Below are 14,812 nucleotides of genomic sequence, written 5' to 3' on the forward strand. Positions count from 1 at the left end.
CGAAGGTCCCCTCCAGCGGCCACCCGACACTAAAAGTCGGCCACTCCCTAGAACAAAAAGTTTACCACCGGCCCTTCCAGACCTCTACACTGAGGTTGCTAGCTCTCCCCTTAACCTCTTTGAAATGATCAACCATAATGCTTAAAGGAGTGGTTTGAGTCTGTCCCATGATGTCCGTTAACAGAGTCCACAAAACAAAACAGAGAAACACAGACACAGACAAACAAAGGGCCCTTGAGACAAGCTTTCCAACGCAAGTCTGTTGGAACAAAATTGACAAAACCAAAAGTGCAGACGACGGCCTCACGCCAATCGGTGGGAGCGACCCACCTTGTCCCAGAGGTTTGAGGGGAATACACGTCCCTCCTGAAGGAGGATCGGGACGTCTCCCGATTCCTCCCGCCCGTGGTCCTCTGGTGCGTCCACCTAGACCGCTTCGGGCACTGCCAGAGATCCAGAAATGAGCTCACACAAAAGAGACAAGGAACAGACAGACACCTACCGTGGCCAGTCAGACTCTACGGATCGGGGGTCCCTTGAGGTTCTTGGGGATCCCGGGCGAGCCCCCAAATGTTATGCCCAGATTTTGTGATCCCCAAAGACCACCAGGGAGCCGAGTCCTATGCAAAAGCAAAGAGCCTTTAATCAAGCTAGCTCGAGCCCAGTCCCCCCCACACACACCGGTGCAGCGGCGAGGTGGAGAGAGAGAGAGCCCCAGAACCCAAACGCTGATTTATAGGGGGCCTGGGAGAGGTAGGAGGGGTGAGGTAGTGTGGCCTCTGCTGATTGGTCGGGGTCAGGTTGCACATGGGGGCAGGGCGCGGCTTACTTTCTTCTTGCATTTCTATTGGCTAATTCAAAAGTGTGGGTTGGGCTCTTGGAGAGGTTCTAGGGCAGGAATCTGACTCCACAAGGTGGAGGACATGGAACAAAAGGAACATGGAGTCGGTCTCTCCCCGCCCTTTCAGTATATATATATTTCAAATATTATATATGTTTTGTAATCTAAAATATATCAATTAAATTTAATCTGATTTTTATATTAAAAATTTGGTTCAGATCATAGAATTAATCCTGTTTTTTAATTAGACCAATAAACAATATATTTTGAACTACTATTTATTCCAGAGAAAACACAAGAACCATTCTCTCAAAAATATAATTCTATACTTTATGCATCTTGTTATTACAACTATATGATTTCTCCTAAATTAATTTGAACTTTAAATTCTTAGAAGCCTTAAATTTTAGCTGGCAAGTTAAATACTTATCATTTCTCAGATTAATAATAACTTTATATTTTTAAGAATACATTTCAAAAATACAAGACATGTTTAATTAATAGATTCAATTTTGTCCTCTAGAGTTTTCATAGGAGGCACACTCATATTAATACTTTAGCACTCTGTCATTTCAAAATACCCAGATAATTCAATACGTTTTTTCTTATTTAATTCAGTAAACTCCAAAGTTACAAGTTGCCAATGGCTTTGGAAGCAAGCCTGTAGTAATTTAAATGTAAAATAGCCACATTCTTTTCTTAGAAGTTGCTGCTGCAGGAAACTAGCCCCTTCCTCCAATCAGAGAAGCACAGCCAGTCTCTTTCTGGGCTACTGTACCTTCATTTTTAATATACCTATACTTATCACTGAAAAGCTCTACCACAAATTCTTCATTTTAATTACAATTATTTATCTACATTTCAAAAATTTTGGGATTTTAAAGCCAATTATTATTCTCCAAGGCATTTACTTTGATAAATTCTGTAACAGAGAATATTTTCTAACATTCTGGCAGCCTTAAGGTTAACTTTGGAATGCGGTCCATTATTATTCAAAAACTACCCTTTATTATGGAAACACTAATCTTGTTGATTAGAACCTGCCTATATTTTTTCCCTCCGGTTATCTCTGCAATCTTTCTGAGAAAAAAACAGTGTTGCATTTATTCTGTAGCATCTGTAAAGAGATTAAGTTTAGCCCAAAACCTGTCCAAAATCAGACAGAGCGCTCTTTTGTTTTAACCTAGCTTTCTCTCTTGACAAGTACAGAAATCCCAGATGCATTCCTAAATTCTGCTAAATTTTTAAATGACAAACCGGGAAAAAATAAAAAAAACATGAGACTATTTATTTATTTTTTATTTTTTTATTATTGTTTAAAGTGTTACAAATAGTAGAACATATGTCTCCTTTTTTTCCCCCCCACTGACCTTCCCCTGGCCTTTCCTACCCCCTCTCCCCACCCCCGGCACATGCCCTCACACCACCCCCTTAGTGTCTTGTGTCCATTGGTTATACTTATATGCATTCATACAAGTCCTTCTGTTGATCTCTTAACTACCCCCTCCTCACTAGGATTCCCGATGTAATTTGACAGTCTGTTCGATGCTTCTTTGGCTCTGTATCTATCTTTTTGTTCATCAGGTTATAATGTTCTTTATTATCCATGAATGAGTGAGATCATATGGTATTTTTCTTTCACTGCCTGGCTTATTTCACTAAGCATAATGCTCTCCAGTTCCATTCATGCTGCTGCAAATAGTAAGAATTCCTTCTTTTTTATAGCAGCGTAGTATTCCATTGTGCAGATGTACCATGGTTTTCTAATCCACTCATCTGCTGATGGGCACTTAGGCTGTTTCCAAATCTTAGCTATTGTAAATTGTGCTTCTATGAATGTAGGGGTGGATATAACCTTTCTAATTGGTGTTACTGTTTTCCTAGGATATATTCCTAGAAGTGCTATTACTGGGTCAAATGACAGTTCCATTCTTAAATTTTTGAGGAAATGCCATACTGTTTTCCACAATGGCTGCACCAGTCTGCATTCCCACCAACAGTGAAGGAGGGTTCCTTTTTATCCACATCCTGTCCAGCACTTGTTGTTTGTTGATTTGTTGATTATAGCCATTCTGACAGGTGTGAGGTGGTACCTCATTGTTTTGATTTGCATCTCTGGGAAAATTAGTGACTTTGAGCATGTTTTCATATGTCTCTTGGCTTTCTGAATGTCCTCTTTTGAAAAGTGTCTATTTAGATCCTTTGGCCATTTTTTGATTGGATTGTTTATCTTCCTTTTGTTAAGTTGTCTGAGTTTCCTGTAAATGTTGGAGATTAAAACCTTATCGGAGATAACATTGGCAAATATGTTCTCCCATGCAGTGGGCTTTCTTGTTGTTTTGTTGATGTTTTCTTTTGCTGTGTAGAAGCTTTTTATTTTGATGTAGTCCCATTTGTTTATTTTCTCCTTAGTCTCTCTTGCCCTAGGATCTGTGTCTGTAAAGATATTGCAACAACATATGTCTGCAATTTTGCTGCCTATGGAGTCTTGTAAGATTTTTATGGTTTCCCATCTTACAGTCAAATCCTTTAGCCATTTTGAGTTTATTTTTGTGTATGGTGTAAGCTGGTGATCTAGTTTCATTTTTTTGCATGTATCTGACCAAATTTCCCAGCACGATTTTTTGAAGAGACTGTTTTGACTCCATTGTATGCTCTTGCCTCCTTTGTCAAATATTAATTGAGTATAATGGCTTGGGTCGATTTCTGGGTTCTCTATTCTGTCCCATTGGTCTATATGTCTGTTCTTCTGCCAGTACCAGACAGTTTTGAGAACCATTGCTTGGTAATATAGCTTGATGTCTGGTATTGTGATCCCTCCAACTTTGTTCTTTCTTAGGATAGCTGTGGCTATTCAGGGTCTTTTTAAATTCCAGATGAATTTTTGTAGAGTTTGTTCCAGATCTTTGAAATATGCCATTGGTATTTTAATCGGTATTGCATTGATTGCTTTAAGTAATATGGACATTTTAATGATGTTGAGTCTACCAATCCATGAACATGGTATGTTCTTTCATTTGTTTATGTCTCTTTTTTCAATCTCCTTTAGTTTTCCGAGTACAGGTCTTTTACCTCCTTAGTTAAGTTTATTCCTAGGTATCTTATTTTTTTTGGTGCAATGGTAAATGGGATTTTTTTTCTTTTTTTTTTCTTTTTTTAGTTTCTCTTTCTGTGGGTTCATTATTGGTGTATTAAAAGGCCATAGATTTCTGAGTATTGATTTTATATCCTGGTATATTGCCAAATTCATTTATTAGGTCTAATAATTTTTTGATGGAGTCTTTGGATTTTCTATGTATAGTAACATGTCATCTGGGAATAAGGACAGTTTTACTTCTTTTCCAGTTTGGATGCCTTTTATGTATTCTTCTTGTCTGATTGCTATGGCTAGTACTTATAGTACTATGTCAAACAGAAGAGGTGAAAGTGGGTATCCTTGTCTTGTTCTGTTCTTAGGGAAAATGAGTTTAGTTTTTGCCCATTGAGTGTGATGTTGGCTATAGGTTTGTCATATAGGGCTTTTATTATGTTGAGGTATGACCCCTCTATTCCCACTTTGCTGAGAGTTTTATCAAGAAAGGGTGTTGGATTTTGTCAAATGCTTTTTCTGCATCAATTGATATGACTATGTGATTTTTGTCCCTCAGTTTGTTTATGTGATGTATCACATTTATTGATTTGCGGATATTGTACCATCCTTGCATCCCCGGAATAAATCCCACTTGGTCATGGTGTATGATCATTCTAATGTATTGCTGGATCCGATTTGCTAGAATTTTGTTGAGAATTTTAGGATCTATGTTCATCAAGGATATTGGCCTGTGCTTCTCTTTTTTTGTGGTGTCTTTATCTGGATTTGGGATTAGGGTAATTCTGGCTTCATAGAAAGAGCTTGGAAGTGAACCTTCCTCTAGAATTTTTTGGAATAGTCTGAGGAGGATAGGTTTTAATTCTTCTTTGAATGCTTGGTAGAACTCCCATGTAAAGCTGTCCAGACTAAGGCTTTTGTTTGCTGGAAGGTTTTTCATTGCTGTTTCAATTTCTTGGATAGTTATCAGCCTATTCAGGTTTTTTTATTCTTCTTGGTTGAGTTTTGGGAGCTTTTATTTTTCTGATAATATGTCCATTTCATCTAGGTTGTCTATTTTTTTGGAACAGAGTTGTTCATAGTATTTTTTCATAATTGTTTTTATTTCTGTGGGATCGATTGTTACTTCAACTCTTTCATTTCTGATTTTGTTTATTTGGGTCCTCTCTCTTTGCTTCTTGGTGAACCTGGCATCAATCTTGTTTATCTTTTCAAAGAACCAGCTCTTGGTTTTGTTGATCTTTTGTATTGTTTTGTTTTGTGTTTTTGTTTGTTTGTTTGTTTGTTTTTTGGTTTGTATTTCATTTATGTCCAATCTCATCTTTAATATTTCCTTCCTTCTGCTTACGCTGGGCTTTTCTTGTTGTTTTCTTTCTAACTCTTTGAGTTGTAGGGTTAGATAATTTATTACCTTGTTTCTTGTTTTTTGAGGTAGGCCTGTAGAGCTATGAACTTCCCTCTTAAGACTGCTTTAACTGTGTCCCATAGGCTTTGGATTGTTGTGTTTTCATTGTCATGTGTTGCCATGATGCTTTTTATTTCTTCTTTGATCTCTCTGGTAATCCAAACATTGTTTAATAGCATGCTATTTAGCCTCCAGGTGTTTGATTTTTTTATTGTTTTTATTGTAGTTGATTTCTAGTTTTATGCCCCTGTGATCTGAGCTTGATATGATTTTTATCTTCTTGAATTTTAAGAGACTTTGTGTCCCAACATATGGTCTATCTTTGAAAATGACCCATGTGCACTTGAGAAGAATGTATATTCTGTGGCTTTGGGGTGAAATGTTCTGAAGATGTCAATTAATTCCATCTGATCTAGTGTGCCATTTAGGATTGATGTTTCTTTGCTGATTTTTTGTTTAGAGGATTTGTCCAGTGATGCTAGTGGGGTATTAAAGTCTCCTACTATGACTGTATTGCTGTAAATCTCTCCCTTCATATCCTCCAGAAGGTTTTTTTTAATGTATTTGGGTGCTCCTGTATTGGGTGCATATATGTTTACCAGAGTTATATCTTCTCGTTGGATTGCTCCCTTTAGTATTATGAAGTGGCTGTCCCTGTCTCTTGTTATGTCCTTCAGTTTGAGATCTAATTTGTCAGATATAAGTATTGCTACCCCACCTTTTTTTTTTCATTTTCATTTGCCTGAAAAGCCTTTTTCCATCCCTTCACCATCAGTCCCTGTGAGTCCTTTGTTCTGAGGTGGGTTTACTGTAGACAGCAGAAAAATGGGTCATGTTTTCTTATTCACTCAGCTACCCTATGTCTTTTGTTTGGGATATTTAATCCATTTACATTTATAGTTATTGATAGGTACTTGTTTGTCACCAATTTTATTTTTTATGCATGTGTTCCTTCTTCGCTTCCTATTTCTTCTTTTTACAACAGACCCTTTAACATTTCTTGTATTTCTGGTTTGGTGGTGATAAATTCCCTTGGGGTTTTTTTTTTTGTTGTTGTTTTTTTGTTGTTTTATTTTTTTTGTCTGTGAAGCTCCTGATTTTACCCTCAATTTTGATTGAAATCCTTGCTGGGTACAGTATTCTTGGATTCAGTCTCTTCCTTTGCATGACTTTGTATATTTCATTCCATTCCCTTCTGACCTGATAAGTTTCTGTTGAGAAATCAGTCGCTAATCTGATGGGGGATGCTTTGTAGGTAACTTTCTGTTTCTCTCTGGCCACTTTTAAGATTCTTACTTTGTCATTGGTGTTTGCCAGTTTAATTATAATGTGCCTTGGCATCAGTCTTTTGGGGTTCATTTTGTTTGGGTCTCTGTGAGCTTCCTGGATTTGTGTGAGTTTTTTCTTCCATATATGTGCCGCGCCAGCACAGCCAAGGGTTCGGAGACCCTGAGAGAGGGCCAGCGAAGGATGAAGAAAAGACAGGCAAAGAGAATAAGCTGGGTCTAGGTGGATCTTCTGTGCCTGGCTGAGGCCACAGAACAGATCCAGACTGCAAGCTGATGCTTTATTTTAAAGTCAGAGGTAAGCAAGGTAGTGGTCACCATAGTTACAATGTTCTTGTGAGTTTCACTTGTTTTGGCAGCACTTGCTGCAGCTCCCACAGCCCATTAGCTACCCAGGAAAGATCTAGGGAGCATAATAAGATCAAGTTTAATTATGCTAAGAGGGCTGTGCCCTCTAAGCTGGGACTTGTTTGTGGCTTTGCCAGCAGGTCAGTCCAAGGCTTAACCCTATAACCCCTCCCTACATCTCACCCTTCTTTTAATTTTAAGCTACTAATAATGAAAGTAAAACTTAAACATCAAGAACCAAGTTCTGACTATTAAAATATTAACAAAACAATGCCAATGCAAAACCCAAATAACAAAACAATAATAGAAAAATCAAACTACAGTAACATTTTTCTACTAAATGAGTTTCATTTGCTGATTTACTCAGAGTCCTCGGACTTGGCTGCACAATACTTTGCAGAAGACTGGCAGCTAACCAATGCTAGCATAGCCAGAAACATGGTTGAAGGAGTAGCTTCCACTTCTTGCTCTTCTGCTATCTGCTGGGCCTCAGTTGTTAAGTTCTTCAGCTGACCCCATGTTGGCACCTCAGTCTCTTGCATAGCCTTCGTCATCTTCCTTTTCCACTTTGCTGTCATCGGGACAACTCTCAGTCTTTTGAACGAAGGGACAAGGAGCTTCTCTGGGTCCATTGTGGTGACGCACGTAACCCTCTGGCACCCAAATTGGCTGCGCTGCTCCTTCTGGAAAGATACAAACACAACCTCTTCTCCACATCATTACTGGATCTGGTCCAAACCATTGTCCAGTTTGTGCATCCTTCCATCCGTCTAACCCCGTGGAGACTATTGTACAGGAGGCCCGATGCCTTTTGGCTGCTGTACAACCCTCTGCATCGCAATTCAAAGAATTTAAAGTATAGAGAACATGACTGAGTTTGTTTTGAGGTGACTCGTAACATCCGTCTCCCCCTTTCTGTTTTAGTAATTGCATTTTAAGAGTACAATTGGCTCTTTCCACTATTGCTTGACCTTGAGGGTTGTAAGGAATACCAGTTTTATGACAAATTTGATATTGCTGACAAAAATGTTGAAAAGCAGAACTAGTGTATGCGGGTCCATTGTCTGTCTTTAGCTCTAAGGGAGGACCTGGTACCACAAAAGCAGCTAGGCAATGATTAATTACATGCTTGGCACTCTCTCCCATTTGGGAAGTCGTAAAGATAAAGCGGGAACAGGTATCTATATTAACATGTACCCATCTATGCTTACCAAATTCCAGTATGTGGCTGACATCCATTTGCCAAATTTGATTAGGTTTAAGACCCCTAGGATTAACCCCCAACGATTGTACAGGGCAATGAATTACACACTGAGAGCACTGCTTAACAATTTGATGAGCTTGCTCTCAAGAAATATGGAATTGTTTGTGTAAGGCAGCAGCACTTTGATGATTCAAAGCATGGGAGATCTGGATAAGAGAAAACGAAGTAGCCTCTTGCATTACAGTAAGGAGGTGATCAATAGCATCATAGCCTATAGTTAATGGACCAGGCAGACCTGAATGAGATCGGATATGACCAATGAAGCAGGGAAATTGTTATTCTCTAATGACTTTTTGAAGGTTGCAAAATAAATGAAAGAGTTCCTCCAAATTAGTGTGCCCTATAGTAACAGTTTCAATAATTTTGGCCATACTTACCACATAGGCACTATGACTATATAGGTTAATGGGCTCCATAGCAAAATCTGTCAAGGCATAAATAAGAGCTTGTATTTCTACCCATTGTGCTGAAATATAAGGGGTTTGAAGGACCTTTGCACCTCTGCTGCAGTAGTATCCAGCTTTCCGAAGATAAGAAAAAGGAAATGTCCTTTGAACTTTTTCAGGTGTTATGCATAATCCAGCACAATGCAGGGAATCCTGTAAATTTATATAGATATTATTTAGATGCGTTTCATTTTTATAAGCTAAGAGAATGTCATCCATATAATGAGTAATATAAGCCTCGGGATATTTTTTCCTTATAGGATGTATGGCTGCAGCCACAAAATCCTGACATAAGGTAGGACTATTGGCCATGCCCTGAGGCAATACTTTAGCATATCTCCACCCCCATCATCCCAAACCCACCAGCCCTGTTCCCTTGCCTCCTCCAATCCTTGCTCATATTTGGGAGAAAGCGCATCATCCAGAGGGCTCTCTCCCACAGGAGCTGTAGCCCCAGGGACTGGAGGAGGCGGCGGAGGTGCAGATGGTGGAGTCAGAAGCCTCTGGCAGCCTTCCTCCATCTGTCTTGATTCCCCTGCCACATTCATCCACTCCCTTTCTGGAGTGGGTTCTATGCAGTCCTGAATCAGGGACCACAGACTGAAAATAGAGGCAGGCATTTCCTCTGGACCTTCAGCTATATAATGATCACGAAGTTGTTTTCCTACCTTCTCCCATGCCTCTATATTTACCTTTCCTTCCTCAGAAAACCATGGGCAGGTTTTACTCACAAAATCCAAAAAATCGAAAAGCTGTTCATACCTCACAGAATAGCCCCTTGCTTGGAGCATAGCCTTAAGCATGGATACACATACATTCTTTCCCTGCTATCCTGAATTTCCCATGTTTTACACATAGCTAGTACTAAATTGCGCTCCTTACCTTCCTTTTTGCTTTCTGCACGTGCTTCACTGGAGCGTCCTTTCACCTGACAATTTGCAGTTCCCTCACACTCAGTCTCGCATTTGAGTGCCACTTGGGCCGAACTCAGCCCCACTTTGGGTGCCACTTGTGCCGCGCCAGCACAGCCAAGGGTTCGGCGAGCCTGAGGGAGGATGAAGGATGAAGAAAAAAGACAGACAAAGAGAATAAGCTGGGTCTAGGTCAGCCATGGGCAAACTACGGCCCGCGGGCCGGATCCAGCTGTTCTATCAGGTTCTCTTGCTCTCCCCTCCGCTCCTTTACTTTGAATTTATATTGGTTCACACAAACACTCCATCCATGCTTTTGTTCCGGCCCTCCGGTCCAGTTTAAGAACCCATTGTGGCTCTCGAGTCAAAAAGTTTGCCCACCCCTGGTCTAGGTGGATCTTCTGTGCCTGGCTGAGGCCACAGAACAGATCCAGACTGCAAGCTGATGCTTTATTTTATAGTCAGAGGTAAGCAAGGTAGTGGTCACCATAGTTACAATGTTCTTGTGAGTTTCACTTGTTGTGGCAGCACTTGCTGCAGCTCCCACAGCCCATTAGCTATCCAGGAAAGATCTAGGGAGTGTCACAAGATCAAGCTTAGTTATGTTAAGAGGGCTGTGCCCTCTAAGCTGGGACTTATTTGCAGCTTTGCCAGCAGGTCAGTCCAAGGCTTAACCCTATAACCGCTCCCTACACCTATATCAGGGAAGTTTTCTGTCATTATTTCTTCAAACAGGTTTTCTATTCCTTGCTCAGTTTCCTTTCCTTCTGTCACCCCTATTATGTGGATGTTGTTTCATTTTGTGTTGTCCCAAAGTTCCCTTAGGCTCTCCTCTTGTTTTTTAAGCTTTTTTTCCCAGATGCTGCTCTGCTTGAGTATTTTTTCCTACCTTGTCTTCTAGCTCACTGATGCAGTCCTCTGCTTCTTCTAGTCTACCGTTGATGCTTTCTATTGAGTTCTTTATTGCAGTGATGTCATTTTTCATTTCTTCTTGGTTCTTCTTCATTTCCTCATGGTTCTTACACATATTGTTGAATTTGTCTTCCAATATTTTCAGTGACCTTATGACCATTTCTCTGAATTATTTCCCTGACACATTGCTTGCCTCCATTTCATTTACTTCCCTTCCTGGTGATGCCTCCTTTTCTTTTGTATACGGGCTGTTTCTTTTTCTCCCCATGATCTCTCCTCTGCGAGTGTTTGGTTATGTAGCTCTCTCTCTCCTGTGTTGACTTATAGGCACAAAATATAACACATGAAGGAACAATGCACAAGGCACTGAACACAAATGAATTCATGTTACTAATAACCCCAAATAAAGGTGACCACCAGAGAAAAGAAAATTAGGGGATAAAAAAAAAGAGTGCAAAAATTATATTGAGAAAAGGAAACAAAAGTAAGAGGTAAAAGAAAGAGAATAAAAAAGAAGGCAGAAAACTATTTATATGGGGAGAAAACTCTAATAGAACAACAACTAATCCCAAAAAATGCAAACAACTCACAACCAGATATGAATGCAAACTAGAAACAACAACTAATAACTGGTGAGGAGAGAAAAAACAGAAGCAAAAAAAGAGAGAGAGAAACAAACAAATAAAAAACCAATCTAAACAACAAAACTAACAATATTATGGATAGAAAGAAGAGTAAAACAAAACAAAATAAAACAAAAAAAACATAAATTAAAAAAACAAAAAGAAGGGAAGAGAGAAAAATATTTGGATTGTGCAGGAGAGAATAGAGAAGTGTGTATAGACTTGGAGCAGGGGATCGGAAATTAGATATATAAGTAGGATGAATTTTAAAAGGGGGGTAAAAAGAAGGAATAAGGAAAATCTATAGCAGTAATAGGGTAAGAAAAACATGACAACAAAAAGGTAAAAGTGAGGAAGAGAGTGTTGCATAAAGGTAAAGTTGAGATATAGTAAATGATGCTAAAGGAAAAATGCAAATAGAATGTAGAACACTAATCCCAAAATAAAATAACATAAAATAAAGTAAAATAAAGAGAAAATAAAATGAAACTTTAAAAAAGGTAAAATAGTAGTAGTAATAATATTGATTTAAAATAAACATATAATAATTAAAAAAAGGTAAAATCAAGTGAGAAAAAAAGAAAAAAAATAGTTTCTTAAGTAAAAGATAAAAAATAAAAATGTGCAGTAGTGAAGGTCATTCACTTCCTCTACTGTTCTGTTTGGCATGCCTGTTTCCTGTCAGGAAGTCAGGAAAGTATTGAAGTTCCCTGCATTCCATAGCTCCTCTGTGTCACAAGCCACAACCTTGTTTTCAAGGAGGCAGTATTTCTTTGTTACTCAGCCAGCCTGTGGTTGTATTTACACAAGAGTCAGTTTGTGATTCAACAGTTTGTGGCAGTGTTTCTGTATTGACATCTGGGGCTATACGTCCTCTATACCCAGTATTTAGAATTTGTTTTCCCTGACACACTTAATACTGGTTTGGGGGTATGGACTACCCCAGAGCTGGTTTTCTGATCGTTTTTCTCCACTCTGATCCTCAGGTTTCACAAAAACAACTTTCCTTTGCAGTCTCTGAGAGTGTTTTTAATTGGGTGATCCTTTGTACTGAGCTTAGTAATCAAAAGCAAGGATTTAAAGAGAAGAAAGAGTCAGAGTAAGTGCGTGAACTCACGACTTTTTCACCCCAGCACTGCGTGTGACTCTGCTTACATCTTTGTGCAGGTCTTTTTCCCCTGGCACAGCACAGCCAGTTTCTTGGTAAAGCTTCAGGCTGCCTTTTTGTGCCCAGCCCAGCTATTGGTTGATTTCTAGAGTTCCCTCTACCAGCAGCCTTGGGGATCCTCTTCCACATTCACAGACTACACTGGCCCCCACGTCCGTGAATTTTGTGGGGCACAGACTTCCTCTGAACCTCTAGATCCCACTGCATGCATTTCTCCCTTTAGCCTGATCGCAGACCTCACCTATCTCTGGGAGATATCTGACCTTTCTGTGAGAAGGTGCAGAGCTCATTCAAGTCCATGTATTTGTGCTGTTTGAGATCCGGTGTTTGTGGGTTTGTAGCTGGTCCCTGGGTGTTGTGGTTGTAGGATCCCGGGAGGTATCCAATTCTTCCCGATTGAAGGTAAGGCTAGGCTTCCGATCACAACCACTCTCCCCTTCAAGATGGCGCGGTTTCTTTGGCAGAGCTGGTTGCTCTGGAAAAGATTTTTTTTTTTTTTTTTTTTTTTTTTTTTTTTGCTCTGGGAAAGATTTTAGCAGCAGTGGAGGCTGCCTGGTCAGGGGAGCCCGGTCCGGCAGTCCCCAACAGTCCCTTGGAATATAGCTGTCCCTCACTCACAAATAGACACTCTCTGTACCTCCACTCTTCTTTTGTTCTCTCACTCACACATTATCTTGCAGCCTGCCTTTCCATCAGCAGCCATCTTCAATCCCCTCCTCCAGGAAGTCTTTACAAATCCCCAGGGGAACACTCATACTCAGCTCTGTCTGTATTGCCAAAGAGTTTATATACTTTCAGAAAATGTCTGTTGCTTTCCCCATAGCCCTGGATCATAACTCCTTGTACTTTTGTCTCCCTTTCCTCTGGACAATGCACTACCCAGATCCAAGCACAAAGTAGCAGCTCTCTGGAGTCACCTGGCTCAGGTTCCTCTCCTGACTCCACAACCTACTGGCTGTGTGACACTGGCCAAAGATCAGGGCTTCTCTGGGCCCTTCTCTCCTGGAAAATAGGTAAGTAATGTCCAATATGAGACTTTTTAATAGCTCTCTCGGGAGTGGGAATCCATTTTACAGGATCACCACGTGTCTCCCTACCCCTACATCCTGTTTCCTCTGGGGAAATTCAGTAAATGGTCTGTCTGGGTTTCTTTTCCCAATTAAACTAAAGGCATGCTTAATAAACTAACAATAAACACATCAAACCAAACAAAAATGACAGATAAAACATACAAGTAATTAATCAAAGTTCTTTTCCTGAATCTTTTCTATACCACTCTCCATAGAATTGACTGGCCTTTAAAGTTATTTTAACTAAAATCTGCCTGTCCCAAGGCGTCCTATGGTAATTTTTAAACAAAGCATCAGAGTTCCTCGGTGAGAGGATTAACACTCCATCCTCTCTAGCAGCCAAGTCTTTCCACACAGACTTTTGATCCTCAATATGAATTAGGCATTTTGCAATTTGAACAAGAACTCATCAATAGTTAAAGATGACAATGGCACTCTTTTTCCTTGAGCCTGATTTAAGAAAGTGCTTTTTGACATTTCAATGTCTTTATCCTTGAGCATACAAGCTAAAAATTTACAATGACATTTTTGCCTTTGAACCGAATTCTTCCCCATTATAGTCTGGCTAGAAAAAGAGGTTCCCACCCAGTCTGTATCATGACTTCCAAAGCTGGTGCAGGCTTTATGCACAGTTAATCTCCCCACTGAATTTACCAGAGGACCCCCTCACCTTTACTGGTGAATCCTTCACCTCTCTCAGGTGAATTTCCTTTCTTTGCTCAGGCAAATAATCTTCTTCTCCAGATGTCCCTGTCTCAGGCACCATAAATGCGGAGTCTTTTTTGCATCTACTAGGGTTCAGGAATCTGGAGAAAGGCTGTGTGTAAATGAGTGAAGAAACTAGAGAAGAAATATGAATTTGGAAGGCATTTTGGGAGGTCAGACAGATACTTAGTTCTAATGACTAAGCTCCCCGAATCTCTGGACCCCTGGCTTTTTATTCCCACATTTTTCCCTATAGCAAAGCAGATATACATATCAAAGGTAAGACTTGGTAAACAATAAAGGATTATCAGTTAGGGGAACTGCCCTCAGCTATCTGGCAACAGGCAATAAAGTGCAGGTCTTCAACCCTGCTGAAAATGCCCGTCAGCATTCTGATGAACTTCTTGCATTTATTATGCCCTGCTGGAATTTGCTTCCAGCAATACACCATGATTAAGTAGGATTTATTCTGGGGATGCAAGATTGGTACAATATCTGCAAATTAATTAATGTGATACATATACAAAATCACATAATCATATCAGATGCAGAAAAAGCATTTGATAAAATCTACTACCCATTTATGGTAAAACAAACAAACAAACAAACAAAATGAAACAAAAAAAACCTCAGCAAAGTGGAAATGGAGAGAACATATCTCAACATAATAAAAGCCATATATGACAAACCCACAACTAATATCATACTCAATAGGGAAAAACTAAAAGTGTTCCTCTTAAAATCA

This window comes from Plecotus auritus (genome assembly GCF_963455305.1).
Source record: "Plecotus auritus genome assembly, chromosome: 3".
In the NCBI taxonomy this organism is placed as follows: domain Eukaryota; kingdom Metazoa; phylum Chordata; class Mammalia; order Chiroptera; family Vespertilionidae; genus Plecotus; species Plecotus auritus.